Raw genomic sequence first — 19,479 nt, 5'->3', positions numbered from 1 at the left:
TGTGGATGTTATTGATGTCCCTGATTAGGCAACAGATATCTGGGGATTGAGTGTCCATATAGGAACATGTCAACCAAGAGGCAACAAATGGAAGCTGAGTTAAAAAAAAATCCTTTCATCTTCAAAGGCCGTGTTATATGTGCAGATATGGGTCCCAATAAAACCATTAAGGTCCTTTCCTGAGATGTGTAATGGGACTTTAGGGCATTCAGCAGCCAGCAAAACAAGGTCTTTGGTTCATCCTAGAGGAAGCACAGAAAAATAACTGTAACATTACATATACCCCAGCTGTTCTTTGCACTTAGCCATACTGCCCTTTCCCCTTGAGGGTGAGGCTGTTGTCATTTCTTTTTTAACCAGAGGTTTCTGTTTTTACAGAAATCTATTTACATCCTTTTTCCCCCTAAAACGCTGAAAGAGCCCAATGTGCAGATAAGAAAGCTTGCAGTTCTTCATGGCTGTTGTTTATACTGAATGCATTTATATGTTATATACTGAGATGGTCACTGCACAGTTTGTAATTCCAAGGCATGAAACACGAGGGCTCCACAGCATTCCCCGTAAATCTAATCAGAAAGCCATGAGATCTAGGCTGTTCATACTTACTGTTTGCTCTGGGTGTTTTGTGAACGGCACTGCAGTCACCAGGAATCCCCAGTAATGAGTTGAGAACACGAGTTCTCTCCCTGGGCAGCCTAACCTGAGCACCAGCACTATGTCCCAAGTATCTGCTTCCCCTTCTTCAGACTGCTAGTTCCTGCATAAAGGCCTGGCATGCTGTTTTGCATCAGCTGCCTGCCTCTTGTGCTCCTCTGTGGGTGTTGTGGAGATTATTATTTTTTCTTTATTTCCACATGTGAACAAATGATTTAATACATTGCAGAATCATAAATTTCATTGAGGGAGAGGGAGGAAGAGCAGTAACTTCTTTGTGCTACATGAAGACTCGGTAATTTGCATAAGTATTGCTTGTCTCTCCAGCAGATAAAGTAATTAAGAAGTGACCAGCGTTGCTCTTGTTTGGTCATCCTCCTTGTGCTTGTATAAATTGCATCTAGTACACTCTTCCTTTTACTTACTTGCCAAAGAGTTTCTGTCTCTCCCCCTTGGGCATGGTGGTGAGTCTTGCCAATAGGTGCAGTGCTCTGCCTACAGACCTACCTTGCCCAAATTAGAGAATATGTCCCTGACTCTCTTTCCTTGAAGAAAGCCAGGCGTACTCGGGCCAGCATGTTTTTGGCAGCTCATGCAAAGTATGGAGAACACATGGAATTTCTCCTTTTTAATTTATTCTTCTCTGTGCTGGAATAGAGTAAGCAGCCTTATCCTGTATTAGTCAAAGCTCCTCAGAAATCATGCTCTGTGCTTCCAGAATAGTCCTGCAGTGGCAGTGTAGTACTGTGGAAATAAAATACAAAAGGCATATGCAAATGATGAAGTGTGCATCTGAAAGGGATGAACCCATTTCTCTCACCAGTGCAACATGACTAAGGGCAGTCTTGTCATAGCTGGTGGATACATGTGGCTATATCCAGTTTTTGGCCTCTGGCTGGGCGCATGGAAAGGCTGCATTGCAGACCTGACAGGACTGTGTCCCATGCCAGCCAGCCAAGGGATAGTGGTGGGTTATTAACCCCAGCGATCATCTAGTCAAATGGGCTGAGAACATTAATTCCCCCTGCTTCTCCATTTGGGGGGTAAGGGGGAGTGGAGAGGGGAAAATTCTGCAAGTACTAAAGAAAGGCCTTGAAAGGAGAAATAAGGATTCAAGCTTTTGGAAGAATCAGCAGCTTTGGACCTGAGAGAGCATCAGGACAGAATGCTTTATAGCAGAAAGATTCCACTTAATGGTGGGACTAACTAAGGTCAAAGAAAGCTGATGTGATGGGGGGAGGCTTAACAATTAAGAGAAGAGCTCTGAACTGTAGGCAGAACAGGTGGACATCTTAGAGGAACCTGATGTTACCCAAAATGTTTCTGTGAATTTACAAAATGAGAGTAGAATTTATCTGGTTTGCATTGACCTATGTAAGAGTAATTTTGTTGGTGGGGGCTGAGTGCTGGTAAGCTGCATACTATCATATTACAGAAGAGATAACAACCAAAGATCCTCCACCCAGTAAATATGCCAGAAGGGCCTGGAGCAGAAACAGTGCTGCTGCCTATCTATATCTAATAGAACCTTAAAAAGTCACTTGATTTACTGTGACCTCCTTTGGGGCTTGCATTTCAAGAAATACAGTCCAGCTGGAGAAGAGATCAAAAATAATAATCAGATCTCTAAAAAAAAGAATTGATCTGCAAGGAAAGATTGAATGATCTGGAGGTTTCTAACCTAAACAAGAGGAGTCTTAAAGAAGATAATGTAGGTTTTCAACTGCATGAGAAACACAGCTCCAAAGAAAAGGAGAATAATCCTTTCTCACATTTCTGAGAGAAGGTAAGTACCAATAGGCTTCAGTCGCAGTAAGAAAGATGTCAGTTAATCATTGAGAAATATTTGGTGTTCTGCTAGGAGTCTGGTGGCATACAGCAGTAGATAGGGAAGGGGTAGAGTCTTTGTCACTGGACATCTTTATGAATAGGCTAAATGACATCTGAAAGTAATGACAAAGGCATAGTAGGGTCTGCATTAACCTTGTGAGCCTGGCCAACAACAGACTGGTCACTGAAACTCAGCGAGCACCTCGTATCGTCTAGCAAGAGACAAATGGATCTGGGTCACTTTTGTAGCCGGGGCTCTAGGATGAGGTAGGAGGCAGTAAATCCCACGTGCATTTTGACAATGGGAATCTCCCTCAACTTTGAAAGCAGATTTTTGTCAACTCAAAACACTTTTCCCTTGCCAAACCTATACACTACCTTCATCTTATCTAGAAAAAGCTCAGCCAACTGGCTTTCATCCATGTCTTATCTCTGCCAGCCACAAGGAAGCTGTAACATATGGCTTCAATGAAAAGGAGACATAGAGCTTGGTGTCGTCAGGATATTGATGACATTGTAGCCTATGCCATTTCGCAATATGCTCTAGTGGTTTCATATGGGTTTTGCATAAGAAGGGTAACAGCAATGAACCCTTTGGTACTCTAAATTGCAAGGCTGTTAAAGAAGAATCATTTATCCGTGCTTCTGGGATCTTCTTGACAGAGATTATCAGAATACTTCAAAGGCTTTCTTCTCCCTTGTCAGCCATTTTGCCACAGCAGCAATGTGTAACAGCAAACAGGAAGCAGACATCATGTCTGGACTCTGGTCTGACTCAGGTGAAGTGTCAAAGCACAGGGAGAATTATCAATATTAAGTTAAAATACTGTATTAAAGAATGTCTGTGTATGTATATAGGTCTGTATGGAGTCATGTAACCATGTCATGACAGGAATTTCCCACCTTTCCTGTAAAATTGCTAACCTCACTATTCATTACCTATAATCTGCCTATTAACTGGAAGAACAAATGTATATGTAGGGGGACAAATAGGTAATTGCTTAGTTGGTTTAGTCATCCAGTGGAAGTAACAGGTGAAGCAATGTGACCCCAGTGTGAAAAAAGGAGGGTAGAACCCATTGATAGAGATGCAGGATGGGGGAGAAGATACAAAATCTCACTTCAGTATTAACAATTATTCTGTAGGCAGACATGTCTTTCCCCCCCAGGCTTACATCCATCTGGAGCTCTAACCTGCACTGTGCCAAACAAGCTTTAGCTTAAATGCCCAGGCATTCATTGAGAATGCATTGTTGGTATACATCTTTGGTTGGTATACAGATCTGCTAATAGTGAATTATATGGTATCTAGTCTTGAAAAGTCTTTGCTTCTTATTTAAAAAACATATCATTGGTTTGTTCAGGTTTTGCATTCTTTCTTCTCTGTCATCAGTGATGAGAGAACCACACTGAAATGACTATATATGCTTGTCGCATGCCTCAGCTGTAATAATAGAAGTAAAATAAGCACTCTAGAATCTGGTTAGCTCACCTTCCTCAGCCATTTCAACGTTACCACAGGGAAGGTGTCCTGGAGGCCCCACATGCACCACTGGAAGATGTTTCAAAGCAGAGCTCTGTTAGTACATCTGTCTGACATTTCTCCCTTCCTTGCTGTGGTATTTGGTGGACAAGACAGAAACCATTCCCGTAAGATGTTCCAGCCTGAGAAATGATGCATCTTACACCAAAAATACAGGGGCTGACAGGTGCCTAAGCAAGAGGAGGAGCTGGATGAGTGGCACGTTCTTGGCCCACCACTACCATCCCACCAACGTTCCAAAGTTAAAGGGGGTTCTTTGTACAGGAATTGATGGGGGGTAGGAGTGAAGCAAATTAGTGAAATCCATCTTGTTTTCTCATAACATAAATGCCAGCTGAGCTGCAGTGATGCTGGGCAGTAGATTGCAATGAAAATGCACAGCTTGTGACAAGCTGACAGGAGCTGGCCTGAGCATAAATAGCTTAGAAACATCAATGTGTAAAGGCAAAGTTTTTGCTTTTGTGTTTTAAAGAGACATATTTGCTATGCTTTGCTTTTCAGAATACAGCACACTGTGTTAATGCCAGCAACTATATTTATAACACCTTACACTTCCCATGTGTTGATTTTCTGTCCTTATATATGTATGTTCTCATTTCTTGGAGCTACGGACCCATTATAATTATCATTAAGAATTTGTGACCAAGGAGATTAGACCTTCTGAGCATGACTGTTTTCTCAAGGCATCCTGGCTATAGTGGAGTGACTGTGCTGACATTTGCACAGACAGGCAGATGGTGCCTGGGACATGCCTGGTTGCAGTGCAGACCTGAAGATCCTAGTTGAGGAAACGAAGCCCCTGTGTTTTAGCCTGATTTATAAGGAAACTGCTGCTCCAAATGTAGCCTGTGTTATCCTTTCTGCTAGATGTAATGGAAAAAAGGTGGTTAGCCATAGGAGAACAGGCCCACAGCTAAACCTGTGTCTTGGCCAAAGGCCATTATGATTTATATCAGGTATCTCTGTGTGTTTATTCCATACCAACTAAAACCATTTAAACTGTGTGGGAAATACTGAGGAGGGCAAACATCTACAAGCCTGATTGACTATGGGAGGTTGTAAAATACATCACAATTGATAAATTGTGCTTGAAAACCATGCAGTATGAGAACAAAAGTTGAAATGGTGTAACTGGGAAATGGTCTTCTAGAGATGGAATCTGGATTTTGATTTCTCCTTGGAGGCAGTTGTAAATGTGGAATAGTTCCCTTGCTGTCAGGAGAGAGATTTTGGTATTGAGGTACATGTGGGAGTCAGTTGGTGTTGTTGGGTGTGCTGAGAAACACAGTCCTTCAACTAAAAGAAGGGGGAGAGTGGTCATGGTATGCTTTGGAGTACTTGGGAAATCCAGTTGTTTCCTAATTCAATTCTGAGAATGAATTACATGATTTTCTACAGATAACTGTCTAATGTCCACTAACTGCTGAGAAAACCTTTATGTCCTGCTTTGTAATTGACAGCTAAATAACTGGAGTAGTTTTCAGCTGGAGGAGTTGTCAAGGTATGGCCTGCTGCATTTAGGTGCCAGGACCCTTGGCATACTCTTTGTAGCTCTGCTACTGACTTCCTGCTATGGACTTTGTGTTTAACTTCCATTATTTCATTTCTACCTATTTGGGAAAATCTCACTGATGTAGCAGTGATTTAGAAGTGGCTTTTCATGGATATAGCTAGTGGAATTAATGCACATGAAATGCTACTCCAGAAGTCCTCTGATAAGCCATACAGACTAGAAACATAAGGACATAAGTGGGTAAGATGGCAAATTTTATCATGGTTTGAAACTGCCTTATGTATATACTGCTCTTTTATCTTCAGTCCAGAGCATTATACTAAATACACCTCTCTCTTTTAAGCACCAGCATCCTAACTGTTTTAACATTCTTGCTCTGCTCTGCACTCATGTAGTCCTGGAAGAGCTCCATGGACTTCAAGGGTCAAGGCAATACTGCAGTGACACAGAATTAGAATTCTTTTTCTTTAGCAAGAAGGTTTGGTAATGTAATAAAAAACAATGGACCCAGATATCCATTGATAGTGATCTTACTTCTTGGGCTTATATGGGAGCTGAAAATGGCCAAAGACTGCCTATACTTAAGTCAAGATATGTGTATAAAGAGCACTTGAATCAATTACCACTTTGCCTATAGATTTCTGAAGGTTAGACCTCCAGATAGGGCACATGTAAACTTATTTGAGGTATAAAGGTAGCTGAAGCAGGTGGGGAGCACAGCACTAGGTTAAACAGGAATGTGCTGGTTCATGTGATCAGGCCAGAAAAGCTTTCTCAGTGTTGCCCTGTGCTGTAGAGACACATCTTGTAATCAAGGAATGAACGTCCAAGTCTTCCAACACACATTTCTGTAATGAAGCACCTAACAGGTAGGATTGCCATGCCTGCAACCAGGCTTGTTCTGCGACTTTCTGAAATCAGCAAGTATCTGTGTGATGCCTGGGGAGCAAATTCTCAGCTGCTGCAGCTCCTCCACTGCAGGTTGCTGTTGTTCAGGACTGTGGAGGAGTCCCAGCTCTTTCCAGTTCTGGAAGCAATGACTAGGAACTGCCCTAAGTCTCACCTCATCACATGTCACTGCAACGGTGTGTGCCAAGAGGTAAAGTAAGCAACACCGAGGGCATCTGGAAAGAGGGGAGATGGGAGGAACTCAATTTGGCAGGTGCTGGAGCACAGCAGGTTTTCAACAGTTTATTTTGGAAGTAATTGTTTGCTAAATAACCATGCTTTAACTGCAGCGGAGTGTCTCCAGCGTAAGTAATATCTTTTTCTTATTATTATTAAAGTCAAAAGCGTACAGCAGTTGGAGGAGCATGGTGGTGCTCCTAGCTGAAATTCACTGTTCATTAACCGTTTGGACACTGTGATTTTTAGAAGGGCTGGGCTTTTAAATGTTTTTTCCTAGTTCTTGTCATTCTCAAACACACCTGTTTTAATTGCTAAGATGGCAAAGAGTAGGGTTATCTGCTTTGAGCGTAGGCTGCCTCCAGCACACTAGTGTATAATCAAAGAAAATAGAATTACAGCTCTGCGAATTTGAGGCCCATCCTGAAGTCTGGTCTGGTCATCCACTGCTCATGTGAACAGCCGAGTCCTCGGGTTTTGCTTGGATAACAAGTACCATCCTGTAATAACAAAGAGGAAATTTATGCTAGGATTTAGAGCAGCTGGTTTTATTAAATCTAATAGGGCAGCTGTAACCTTAGTATCAGACAGGAATGATTCTCCTGAAGTGACTGAAGCTGTACCAGTCTTATATTTCAGGACTGAGATCAGAACCAGATCCAGTCCGCTGAAAAATAAAGCAGTTCTGTCACTTACCAGGAGTCAGGAGTCAGTTACCCAAATCTCAAACCTCTCTATGTTCAAGCTGAATTAGTATACTATAAGTATGTTCCATGGACTTCATGGGGTCCTCTTCTAAATATGCTAAACACTGTGGTTTACTAATAAGGCTCTTTTTTTTTCTTCTGCAGTTTGTCCTCTTAAGGGTGATAGATGTTTCTGTACTAGCTTTTTGCTCTGTTCCTTAAAACCATTTCAAGTTCCAGGAAGAATTTGGATCTTTTTTTGTCTTCCAGAACTATTAGAAATATTCACAAGTTCAGGGTCATGCTGTCTGTAACGACATACCTTTAAATCCAAATATTTGAGGTGGGATTTATGGGAGGGAGGGGTTAGGTTTACAGCATTTGTTTCCTAAACGGGGGTACAAAGGTGCTGGGAGGGAGGAGTGGAAAAGCAAATGATTAATTCTGCTTCCAACACTGTACTCTGCTTACAGGGGAAACGAGGGGAAAGTATGAATGGAAGAGTTCACTGGGGAGAGAGGCACAGGGCAGTCATTTGCAAAATGCTGCTTTACAGAACTTTAAAAGGTAAATGCACTTATTTGTAGGCAGTAAACTAAGTTGTATTGTTTGGCAGGAGCTGGCTCCTGCTTACACTTGGCTTCATAATGCTTACAGCATTCTCCTTAAAGCTACCAGTTTAGCAGGGCAAGGGAAAGGAGAAATCCCTGTTCTCAGTAGTGCTACCTCAGGAATCCCTGTGCCTTGTGTGAAAATGCTATGCACTTCTTGCTTACCAAGTGACTTATAGGAGAGCTCAGCATTCTAATGTGAAATGCCAAGGGAGCAATACCTGAAAGGTCTGAAACTGAAGCATCAGACTACAGTTTCCTGTTTACTACAGATGGTATGTTTAGTAACTAATCATCCAACCTAAAAATCCAAAATAGTGTTTGACAAAAAGGTCAAATGTTTAATATTAGGGCTAAAAGAACCATAAAAATCTATAAGGAGAATGCTCCGTGGAACAGCCAGCCAGATGCAGCTCCCGGCTCTGTCACTGCATCTCTCAGTCTCTCCTTCCCTTCTATAAAGATGACACAGCCTCTTAAGCTCAAATGATTCCATACATTCCTGCTTCTGGGGGATGTAACTCTATAGAAAGCTCACTTCCCGGCTGCTAGACCAAGCAGCAACGTCTCTGGAAGTTTCCTCCCTTGAAGTCTTCTAGAGCTTTTCAAAAGTATCCTTGTTTATGGAGTAAACAGAATTTCCCAAGAGGATGTGAAGGACTCAGTATTTTATGGAAATCTCATTAGAATGCAATGGAGGAGACTTTTTAAATTAAATAATAGCTTTATAAAACTGAGCAGACTTTATGTTCCAGGTCTGTTAGCCAAATGGAGCTCAGCCAGAGGGGCAAGAGGGAGTGAACTGGACTGAAAGCTGCTGTAAACGGGCCCAACTTTCACACTGGTTTTGAACTTGACTGGTTTTGAACCTAACTTGCAGGGACTAGAAGTAGCCACAGTGTGCTGCTGACCTGTAGAGCATCCTGGGCAGCTTCAGCTATCTTTCAGAACCTCATTTACCCTACAAAACATAAAACCAAAACACAGGAACAGCAAGTGAGACTAAATGCTATGCTTGGATCCAGACTGCAGGACACATATCTTACTGTTAATCCTGTCCTCCCATAGCTCCTGTCTTTCTAATGCTGTTCCCACGCTCTGTTCTTCATTACTCCCTTCATGACTGTTGACAAGTTATGTTTTCTATCATCTTATTTGCCTGCTGAGACCTCAGCTTTTTATTTCTGACCATGGGATCCCACCTCAGTTATAGCTGTTTGAATAAACCTGCCCCTTTATTGCATCTTCTTGCTGAGGAAACAGCAAGAGGTCCTGTCATGGCCAGCAGAATGAGCAGATGATCCACCCTGTAACTCATTGCTGTGGTGTTTTCTGTAAACCCACATGGTTAATAGCAGAATCCTCTCTTTGGGAAACCCTTTTTGTTTGGGTTTGTTGGGAGTTTTTGTGTTAAATTTAGGATGAGCAAATACATCCTACAGGAACAGGGGTATTTGGAAGCAAAAATGGGACACACCTATTGATTCTCATGAAAGCATTATCATGGGAAGCCTTCTTACAACAGAGTGAGAACAAGTTAAATATTTTGTTTCAAAGGGATTATCCCTACCCAGCAGGGAACAGCTGGCGTAAAGCTTTGATCCACCTCCCATTGCAAACAGGAGCCATACTCCCCTTGATTTTATTGGTACAGAATCAAGCCTTTCTTAAGCCCATGACCAGCTTTGCACAGCTCTTGTCCCCATCTGCTTCCCTTACACATAGGCCTGACCCTGGAGAAGCCAAGCTGGGAGGGACTATGGTGAGACTGAAAGCAGTTTAAATGAGTAAAATAGTATAATGGCTTTTCACAACAAATAGTTGTGGAGTGCATCTCAAACAGCCCCTCTAACTTCAGTGTAGTCCATCTCTCTGGACAGCCGAAGGACGAGGAGCAAGATGTATCCAGGATCTTGACTCACTGAGATGAGCCAGTTCCATCTTTATTCCTGGGTTAGTATGGTTCCTCTCTAGGTTGTGTTTCGTTCCTGTGTTGAGCTGCCTGAAAAGGACTGTTTTCTCCTGGTATTTTCAGGTTTTGTGTACAGTTAGTACACTAAATACTGCAGTATATTTAGTAAAAGAGCACCAGTTACTGAGATGTGTTGGAAAACATCACTCCCAGATCTAAGAGCAGTCACAGACTTCTTATTCTCTTCCCAGAGCATTCAAATCAAGACATGTATGTATGTATGTTTAGAGAACATACATGAACTAGGAAAAACCCTAGACATTAGTTAGGCTCCTAATCTCTGACATGGACAGGCTTCCTGTCACCAGCAACCAGTCCTATCATGGTTATGTTGTTTGAATCCATTTCTGCTAAATGGCAGACCGGGCTGAAATAGTTCCTAGGAAGGGGAATAATGTAATAACAAGTGATTGGGTTATTAAGAGCCTTGTTGTATGTGACAGTGGAAAAAAAAACGGGGTTGTACCCTCATATGTCATCTAAAAGTTAGTACTATGAGCAAGATGTTTTCATATCCTTTCTGCTACTTTGAGAGAGATCAAAATTTATCACAGCTATCTTCATTTTACTCAGTTAATAATGAATGATCAGTGAAACATTTTGGAATTGGAAAAGCTAGATGATTCATATAACCTCTGCTCTGAAAGGTTTTCAAAGTTTAAAATGTACAAAGAGATATAAAAGTAGCTCTGTCTTTTGCACAATGTGTAAAAGCCAAGAAATGATGTAGGAGAGCTGAGAAGTTTTAATTGAATAACACAGTTTGTGAGGTGGTCAGGTTTGATTTTCTGATAATCAGATTGAGTTTCATTGTTCAGCATTTGCACGAGTTCTTGAACAATGAAACTCTTTCCACTGAAAGGCATCCTTTTATGATAGTGGTGTGACTGTGTGAATATGGTATAACTGCAGTCTTTAACTCATGGGGAAGGTGCTGTGAGAAAAGCTGTGTTTCTTCTTCTTTATTAGAACTGATAGAAGATCCAAGATGTGAGAAAGAGTCCAAAGTCTTGCTCAACTCTTTATGGTTAACAAGGAATCCAGAAACTTTGCCATAGCATTCCTGTTATGCGCACACCTCTGATAAGTCTGCACTAAGAATAAAGGGTCAAATTCTCTGCTGGAATAAACGCCCAATTTCTTTGGTGTCTGTAGAGCTTCCTGTTTCAGCAGAGCCCTTGGTTACTAAAAGCTGAAGTATAGAGACTTATCTTTACCCCTCCAAATTGTGTAGTCAGTGTTTGGAGACTTTTTTTACCTTTGAGCCGTTGCCCAGAAAGAAGTATGATATAATGCATGCATGACTTCTTCATGAAGCTCCAACTTTCAGAGCCTGAGAGTGGAGAATTAAGTGTCCCAACCATTCTGTGATTCACATAAATTATTCTATTATAATAATTGTAATTTCTATTGCATCATTTTCAAATGAGAAATCTTGCATAAGGAAAGACTGGACATGCTGGACCACTGTTCTGGACCAGTATTGTGGTCCGTGTGTTTTTGTATTGTTAGAGCTACTTCTTTTGAACTTTATGGACAAAGATCCATTTTTCTGACCACAGTACAAGTCAAACCACAAGAAGAATTGAAGAATTTTATCTCCCATTGCCTGTGTGCCCTTTTCCAGCCAGAGTCTTCCGTGGCCTCTCCCAGGGATGCACTGCCTGCGTGTCATGCCACCTTTCTTCATTCCTGCAGTGCTTCTATGGCTTTTCTTCCCACCCAGCTCTGGTGGTCTTTTAGTGCAATACTTAGAAGATAAGCTTCTCTCATAGTTTGGGTGTCTCATCAAACAGGCCTTGCCTTGCTCTGTGCAGTGACATGTGCAGCACTTTGCTTTGAAGGACGAGGAGCTTCACAGAGGAGCTGAGTTGATCCTTCCCAGCTAGCTTAACTGAAAGGTAGTGACTACAACCACCAGCTCTGACATTTCAGCCCTCCAGTCCTCATTCTGTTCTCTGTCAAAATTATTCCCATAACTCCCTTCCATCATAACAAAGCAAGCCTGAAAGCAAAGAGGAATAAAACATAGAGTGGTTTACAATTGTATACTAGGAATAATTAAACTTTTAGTGAAAGGCCTCTGTCATTTCTCTGTTTTTACTCACCATGAGGAGGACAGCATGTCTCATCTCTATGGGGTCACATAAATGACTTGATTACAGGGCATGTTGCAGAGCTGAATCTGGGCACTTGGAATTTCCTTGCTGTTTTCTTAAGGTATTTGTATAATAGGGAAAAAGAGGGGGGAAAAAAAGCCCTGTGCTTAGTTCCTCTTGTTACGATGTGGATATATTCTCCACACATTTGCAAATAGAGTAAAGAACAAGAGTTCTTCAGCTATTTAAAGTCTTTGAAAGAAGAAAGGCAGTTTAGATTACCAGCAGCCTACAGTGTGCGTGGCACAAAAATGTCACTTTTAATGGCAAAGTTCAGGATAAAACTGTGTCAGCTAATTTAATCATTTACCATGAAATACCAGTTATCTTAATCTTACATGCAGTCCTTAAGTCTGCATATTTTTGTGTAATTGAATCCTGACCCTAAAAGGGAAGAAGCAAGGAATTTGCTTCTTAGTGAATAGTTAGGCTCTAAATGTTCCTGTTTATAGATTGTATTTGTGGCATTGTCAGACATTTTAATACTGAGAAGCTAATATTTCTGATGAGTCTATTTTTTCTCTGTTTCATATTTGTTTTCCATGCTGCAGAAGTCAAACTAGTATTTGGTTTCTATGGAACTTAGACGAGTTCTCTGGAAAAAGTGCAAATATTGTTCCCAGAGAACTTAAGGCAAATAAATTAGTATCTAACCCAGATGACACATTTTATTCATGTGGTTTGCTTCCCATCTAGATACCTGACGTATTACTTCAGCAGCAAATTCAACAAGGCCAAGATGTCTTCATTTTCCTTCAGAGCAAGAGCTGTAGGAGCAGTGTGATGGAAGTATTGGTCTTCTGTGGCCAGCCAGAGAAAACCCATCAACAGCTGTGATGAGCAGAGCAGACATGGGGAGACAGGAGGCAGCTGAAGCCAAAGAGGACCCACGCCTGGAGCTGTGTGTGTGTGATTGGAGCAGAGAGAGGCCAGGACCCAAGGAAATCCCAGCAGCAAGGGAAAAAAACAGATTGACTCTCAGTGACTCATTTAGCTCCTGGATTGGACAGATCTCTCCCCTGCTGGCAATTTGGCTGAGCATCAATGGACAGATACCAGGATGAATAGCTTAAAATAATTAGGGGTTGGGAATCTGCAAAACTGCTAGCCATCCAGTTCTTTACTGTGCAATATGAGGCACAAAAAAGAAATTACATTTAGGTTATTAAATATTAAGTCGGTGGATTTACCTCCATTTGGTCCAGAACAGGAAACTGGCTGAAATTCAACTTTTATATCAGTGTGTTGATGGTCTGTTTATCACTGAACAAGTGAGTGCTTTTTGGCAGGTCAGGCTCTTTGACACATGGGGCAAATGTGTGCTTAATTTCTCCCAAACAGAAGAATTAATGTAATAATAATTAACACAGATGAGAACAGAATGAAATCAAGTACAGTCTAGAGTTCAGTTTAATGCCAGGCATCTCACATTTGGGGGGTTCTGGGGCCAGAGTTTTTCTGTGGAAGAGAGCGAGGGTTTTGCTGTGAGTGCTTATGGGAGCTGGAGTGGGCCTTGAATGCAGAGGCAGAATTCCTTGTACTTTCTGTTTAATGCTCAAAACCAGAAGCAACAGGCTTATTTAGTATCAGTAAAGGTCAGTTAAAATTATAGAGACATCCTTTGGAGCAAATCCTCTGCCTTGTATTTGCATATTTATGAATTAGAGATTATGACAGGCTATTTCATTTATTAGAGCAGCACCGCTATAGTTAATAGTCTGTCAGTATTTCCATTATAAACCCCGTTTTTCAGTGGTTTAATATCTCAGCCATTTAAAATCACATCAGGATGCAAGCTGCTCCTGTGCTGTTGGCCAGGTGCAGTTTTTTGGTACAGATTATTTTCAGTAATGAAATACTGTTCATCATATATGCAAATGAGCCATAACATTTCTGCTGGGGGGACATAGCAAAGTGCCCAAGTTCATTGTGGCTTTGTTTTCCTTTAGGAAAGAAGGGAAAAGAGGGATTTATCATGTCAACTGGGGCTTCATGTTTGAAGAACAGCTTCTCAAGCACCTGCTTTCAGAAGAAACACTGATCCTCAGTGTGAAATCAGGTTGCTGTGTGCACACAAGGTATACCCACAAGGATGGATCCCCTGTCCCTCAGAAACTGCTTCTCTGCCAGTCATGGGAGAAGCACACCAGGTAAGAAAGCAGTGAAAATAAGAGCCCTTAGAAGTAACAGAAACCCCCATTGCAAATTCAAAACCCTGGCCTCTCTTTAAGTGTCTTCCTGATGCAGAGAAGTGCACTACTGTGCTGACTTTACTGCTGGTGTTTGGGGTAGGAAAAGGGGATTGCTGAGGTTTTGGGGAGTTGTGAAGCTACCTTGCATGTGTCCCTGAACCTGAACAGTAATGTTTACTTCAGCAGTCTTGCATCCTGCTCCTTCCAAACAGCCTGGATTTGCTTTCATAGAGGTATTGGTTTACTAAGAACCTGTCAGGGGCAAATATTTAGATTGAAATGCCAATTTTTAATTTACCAGGGCAGCAGAAAGTTACCCTTCAGTGAAAAAGGTGGTCTTGCACTATAACCTCTTGTGCCATGAAAAGAGAAACAGTGCAGTAAGAAACTCCTGGGCAGTGATCTGTTCTTCCTTTATGGCCTTGAAAAATCATTTGCTGCCACAGTGCCTGAAAAGTTAAAAATCAAATTCATGAAGAAGAAAACAAAACAATGAAGTTATGTGCAAAATGTTTGTTGCTCTTTACTGTTGCCCAGCAAACAGATGGCTGGAGGTGAGGACACAGTCCATCTTTTCCATCGTAAAGGGCTATATGTACAGCTGGGGATTCCAGAGGAACTAACAGTAGCAGGTCAGAAACGCTATTGAAGCATCATGTATGATCCACTTGGTACACAGCAGCATAAAACTATGCCCTGGGCAAGATTCAGGGCTTGGCCTCTGTGCCACCTTCTGTGGATTGTGACTAAATTCAAATGAACAAGTTTAGAAGTAAGACATGGTTGCAACAAGAAGCGTGTGATCTTAAAGACTCCACATCCAAATGGTGAGCAAGACTTTGCATCTGGCCTCTCATGTCTATTGTGAGAACCAAGAGCCCAGATCATGATCAAGACACTCCAACTGAACTTGTGGAAAATCTGTTCCAAATCCAAGGGGCTTAGGCTCATCAGTACACTTTGAAACACCAGTATTTGGGATACTTTTTTAGGTAATTGCTCACTTTAAATTGCATATTCCAGATTCCTTCCAGAATTGCCATTGTGAGGAGCAATCTTCCTTCCTCAGGCATGTCACAGTGCTTTTTCCGCCAAATATTAACTCTAGTCATGATAAGCGATCATAACTCAGAAGTAGGCAGACTATAGAAATTCTAACTTGAATACAGAATTACTTGAACAGCTTTATAAAGCAGGTGGAACCCAGAGTAACTGTGGGGGAGAGAGGCTCTGCCAAATGTGTGTAAAATGTACGAAGCACTCTGTGCTGTCTGCTGGAAGTTAAGTCCGTGCTTAGTAAGCTGTATGAACAGCATTGTTCGTATATTTGTTATGTTTTGGATTCAGTTTGCAGTGACATAAAATCTTGCATCACCGATGTGAGTGCATCTTTGAATATTAAAACCACTAATTATTATGTAATTAGTCAACAGGATGTGTGTAATTGTGTAATACCAGCATTCTTGGGTGTGGTGAAGCAGGCAGGTAGAAAGCCAACACTCATCTAGACGGAGTATTATGAAATTACACAACATGCACTCTGGGTGGGTACTCTAATTGTATTTGACATTTAAACAATGGCTACATTAGCAAAATCAAACTTTTTCTTTAAAAAGTATCTTCCCACAGGCTCAGATCATAGTAGTTGGTGGGGATAATGTTGCCCAAATAGAGAGTCATCTGTCTCCCAAGGGACCCAGGCTTCTTCATGAACATACAACTAGGAGTCAGAAACCAGGCATAAAGAGCCCTTCATCCATTCGTGGCAAGAAGCCACCCCAAAACAGACATGTGACAATTGCAGAGTCATGCATCAGAAAAACTGAATGCAGAAAATTAACAGGAAGAACTTTCTGTCTCGTGAAGAATCACATGAGATTAACCAGAACTGTTACATTTTTACCACTTAACAGGCATCAGGACCATCCTTAAACCTGGTGGAAACAGAGCCGCAAGAGTGAATCCGATTCTTCTTTGAACTTACCCAGGAGCATCTAGGTTACAGCTATCAAATGTCTTGAGCATTTTAGTTAACTCTAAATCTCTGCGAAGACCTTCACTGGGGCCAGCCCTACAGCCATGGTAAGATTTGCAGTACAGACGAAAAAGGTGGATCGTTCTTTTACATGGCTCACCAGTATTTTCTCTCTTTTGGTATGGATCCAAGGTGAAAAATCCAGGAGAAGAATGGAAAGGTAAAAATTCCAACACCAAACAAAAACCGAAAACCAATAAACCTAGGCTGTGACTCATTATAAATGTAAAATGTTAGAGCCTAAAGCTGGGTTTTTTTCATGTGCCTGGGTGGAGAAGGGTGAGGTGCCCTCTGAGGATGATTTTATCTTTGACTTTTGAGTCTGAAGATCTTGGATGTGGTTTGGCAAGTTAATAAACATATTTGTGATAAAGTTGAACTCCTGTCTGGAAATGTTACATACAGAGATGTAAGAAAGCTTAAGGAGAAAACTGCAAATGCTGAAAGAAGAATCAGCAGTGCTCAGAAATGAGGTTAGAAACTGCGGACAGTTAGCTACTAGATGACTCCTACTAAATAAATCATCAAAGACTTGACGACTGCTTCCAGGTTTCCACAACAATATTAGCTCATTGAAGCAGCCAGAAAGATGGTAATTTGGCCAAAGTTTTAGGAATTTGCTATTCTTGTTTGAATTAACCAGCAAGGCTGATGTATACTCTATTGCCAAGCCTATAAAGCAGGGCCTTCATGCTTCCAGGGAAGATACTGTATTTATTGCGCAGGATCAAGGGCCCCATGACATGGAAAATAAGCTTCTTTGTGTTAAATGAGAGCTGCATGGGAAACAAAAACAACCTGAGCTTGTCATGAAATCTCACATCTTATTTCAGCACTCAATAAAGCACTTCGCTTGTCCAGTTTAATAGAGAAGCACAATTTCTTCTTCCTGTATGCCTGCACAAATCAGATCTAGCTCTGATCTCATTTAGAGCTTAATCCAAGACCCAAAGTAAAAGGAAAATATTGCTGTTGCTTTCAACAGGCATCTGGTCAGTCTTGTACCATGGTTTTACTTAAGTGTAAATTGAGTGCTGAGTTTCTTCCAAGGAAAAGAGGGGTAAGTGGTAAGAAATGGAAGTCTGAATGCTCGGCTTTCCACTGTTACTGCTGATAGGACCTATCCTTTGGCTTGGCAAAAACTTGCCAATTTATCTGGCCTTTCTGCAGGGCCGATTGGTACAAAGAAGTGCTCACCTTGACCTTCTTTATTGCTACATCCAGGCAGCTCACCACGGTTGGAGCTGTTTTACTGCTTGAGATTTACTTGTGCCCCTGGTGTGTTGTGATAAGCCTCTGAATGTCACTGCTTTGATGGTTTTGTTCCTCCCAAAGACTATCCAGAGGTTCAGTGAAGGCAAGTAGGTTTTGCTTTGATTGAAAAGTAGATTGTATTGTGTCACTGTAATAAATGGCAATATGAAAAGTGTTGGTTGAATTTAACAGGAAATTGGAATGTTTCACTTGTCACAAGGCAAGTTTATAACATGGACTTCTGACATTGCTCATAGTAGGGGAACCTCACCCCATGTTGAGGGCGAGCTCAAGGCCCAGTTATCGTGCAAATGCAATTTCAGCTATCTTCAGACTAAGACTTAAGTGGTGCATAAGCCTCACACACTCTCTCTGTGCAGGAGTGTAGAAAAAAGGTAACCTGATTTAGAAAACACTAGGGAGAAATACTGAAGTTTTACACACCAAAAAGGCTAATTAGAAATGCTTTTCTTTTATAACACGTAAGCCAAGCATATTGACATTAATTATATAAAATACTTAGGGTTTGGAATAAACTACTGAAGAGCACAGATGTATACCAAATCCTATGCAAATGAATGTATGCAACTGTTTTCAGGTAACATGTTTATTTATAACAATAAGCTGTATATATGGGTTTCTTTTTAATGGGTAGAACATCATAAAAGCTCGCTCTCACTCTCTCTCTCTCTCGCTCTTATTCAGTGTAGTGAGATAGTTACATCTGTTCAGCACAGCCTAGCATGCATTCCAGGAGCTGAGAACAGGTTCTTCCCATACTTAGAATCATAGAATAGTTAGGGTTGGAAAGGACCTTAAGATCCTCTAGTTCCAACCCCCCTGCCATGGGCAGGGACACCTTACGCTAAATCATATCACCCAAGGCCTCGTCCAACCTGTTCTTGAACACTGCCAGGGACGAGCATTCACAACCTCCCTGGGCAACCCATTCCAGTGCCTCACCACCCTAACAGGAAAGAATTTCCTCCTTATATCCAATCTAAAAAAAAAAAATTGATCTCATCAGGAATCTGACTAAGAATCTGTTTAAGTGCTTGTGCCTTTTCATTAAGATCTTGGAATTCTGTTTCTGGTCTTTCAATCATATACTCTTCTACATCATCAGCTGCTATACGCAGAAGAGACTCTGTGAAGTTCACATCCACACTTTTTTTCTCCAACATTTTCATAATGATGTCTTGTGTAAGACCTGGATTTTCTTTTTCAGCCTTAATAAAAGCTGCTCTCAGTGTCTGAACTGCAGATAGATTTACTCCTTCTAGCTCATTAAAGACAGGGTACATAACAGCATAGAGAGGCATGGAAACCATAGAAGTGGTCTCTGCTTCATTCTTCATCTCTTCCATTGTCATCCTCATTCAAAGACCCACTTCTCAAGGAAAACACTGTAGAAGCAAAAAACTCCTCATTCACTGAAATGTTTCTTCTTTCTCCTCATTGTGCCAGAATACTTGAAGAACTTGAAAAATAAATTGTCCTCCCCCCAGCCCACAGAGCCCTCAAAGCTCTCGAGTGAGCTCCACCGCCGCACCAGAAGCACAAGCGAAGAGCTTGAGTTAGTAGCACTCTTGTCAGCTTTCCTAGAATTGCATCATGGTAACTAGGAGCAGAATTCATTTTCCTCTGGTGGTAATTTTCCTTTGGTTTCAGAAATCCTAATGGAATTCATAACTGCATTTGTATTTTTCAGTCTGTGTCCCTGAGCTTACTAGTGACAGAGGTGCTTAAAGGAAATGCTGTGACTGTGATCTGCTGTGTTGCCCATTAGTGTTATCAGTAGAGACTCTTAATAACATTGGGAAGAAAACTTCATCTATCCCTTCTTTTACCCTGGTTGGCTGCAAAGAAATTCTCTTGATAAGTTTACTTCATGGTGGAAGAGTT

The 19,479-nt window shown here is 41.4% G+C and overlaps 1 long non-coding RNA gene across 1 annotated transcript; it reads right to left on the bottom strand.

Annotated features, from left to right (window-relative positions):
* Nucleotides 1-6,121: 6,121 nt before the first annotated feature.
* Nucleotides 6,122-12,155, bottom strand: LOC134160797 (uncharacterized). Its single transcript, XR_009963691.1, has 3 exons — nt 12,043-12,155; nt 8,874-11,939; nt 6,122-7,165 (listed from the first exon to the last, which is right to left on the bottom strand). It is a non-coding gene; the product is annotated as an uncharacterized LOC134160797 (long non-coding RNA).
* Between the last annotated feature and the right edge of the window lie 7,324 nt (nt 12,156-19,479).

The sequence above is a fragment of the Pezoporus occidentalis genome, unplaced genomic scaffold (genome assembly GCF_034315485.1).
Source record: "Pezoporus occidentalis ecotype Australia unplaced genomic scaffold, CSIRO_AGI_Poc_V1 ctg164, whole genome shotgun sequence".
NCBI lineage: Eukaryota > Metazoa > Chordata > Aves > Psittaciformes > Psittacidae > Pezoporus > Pezoporus occidentalis.
This window is presented reverse-complemented; position numbering and strand designations above follow the sequence as displayed.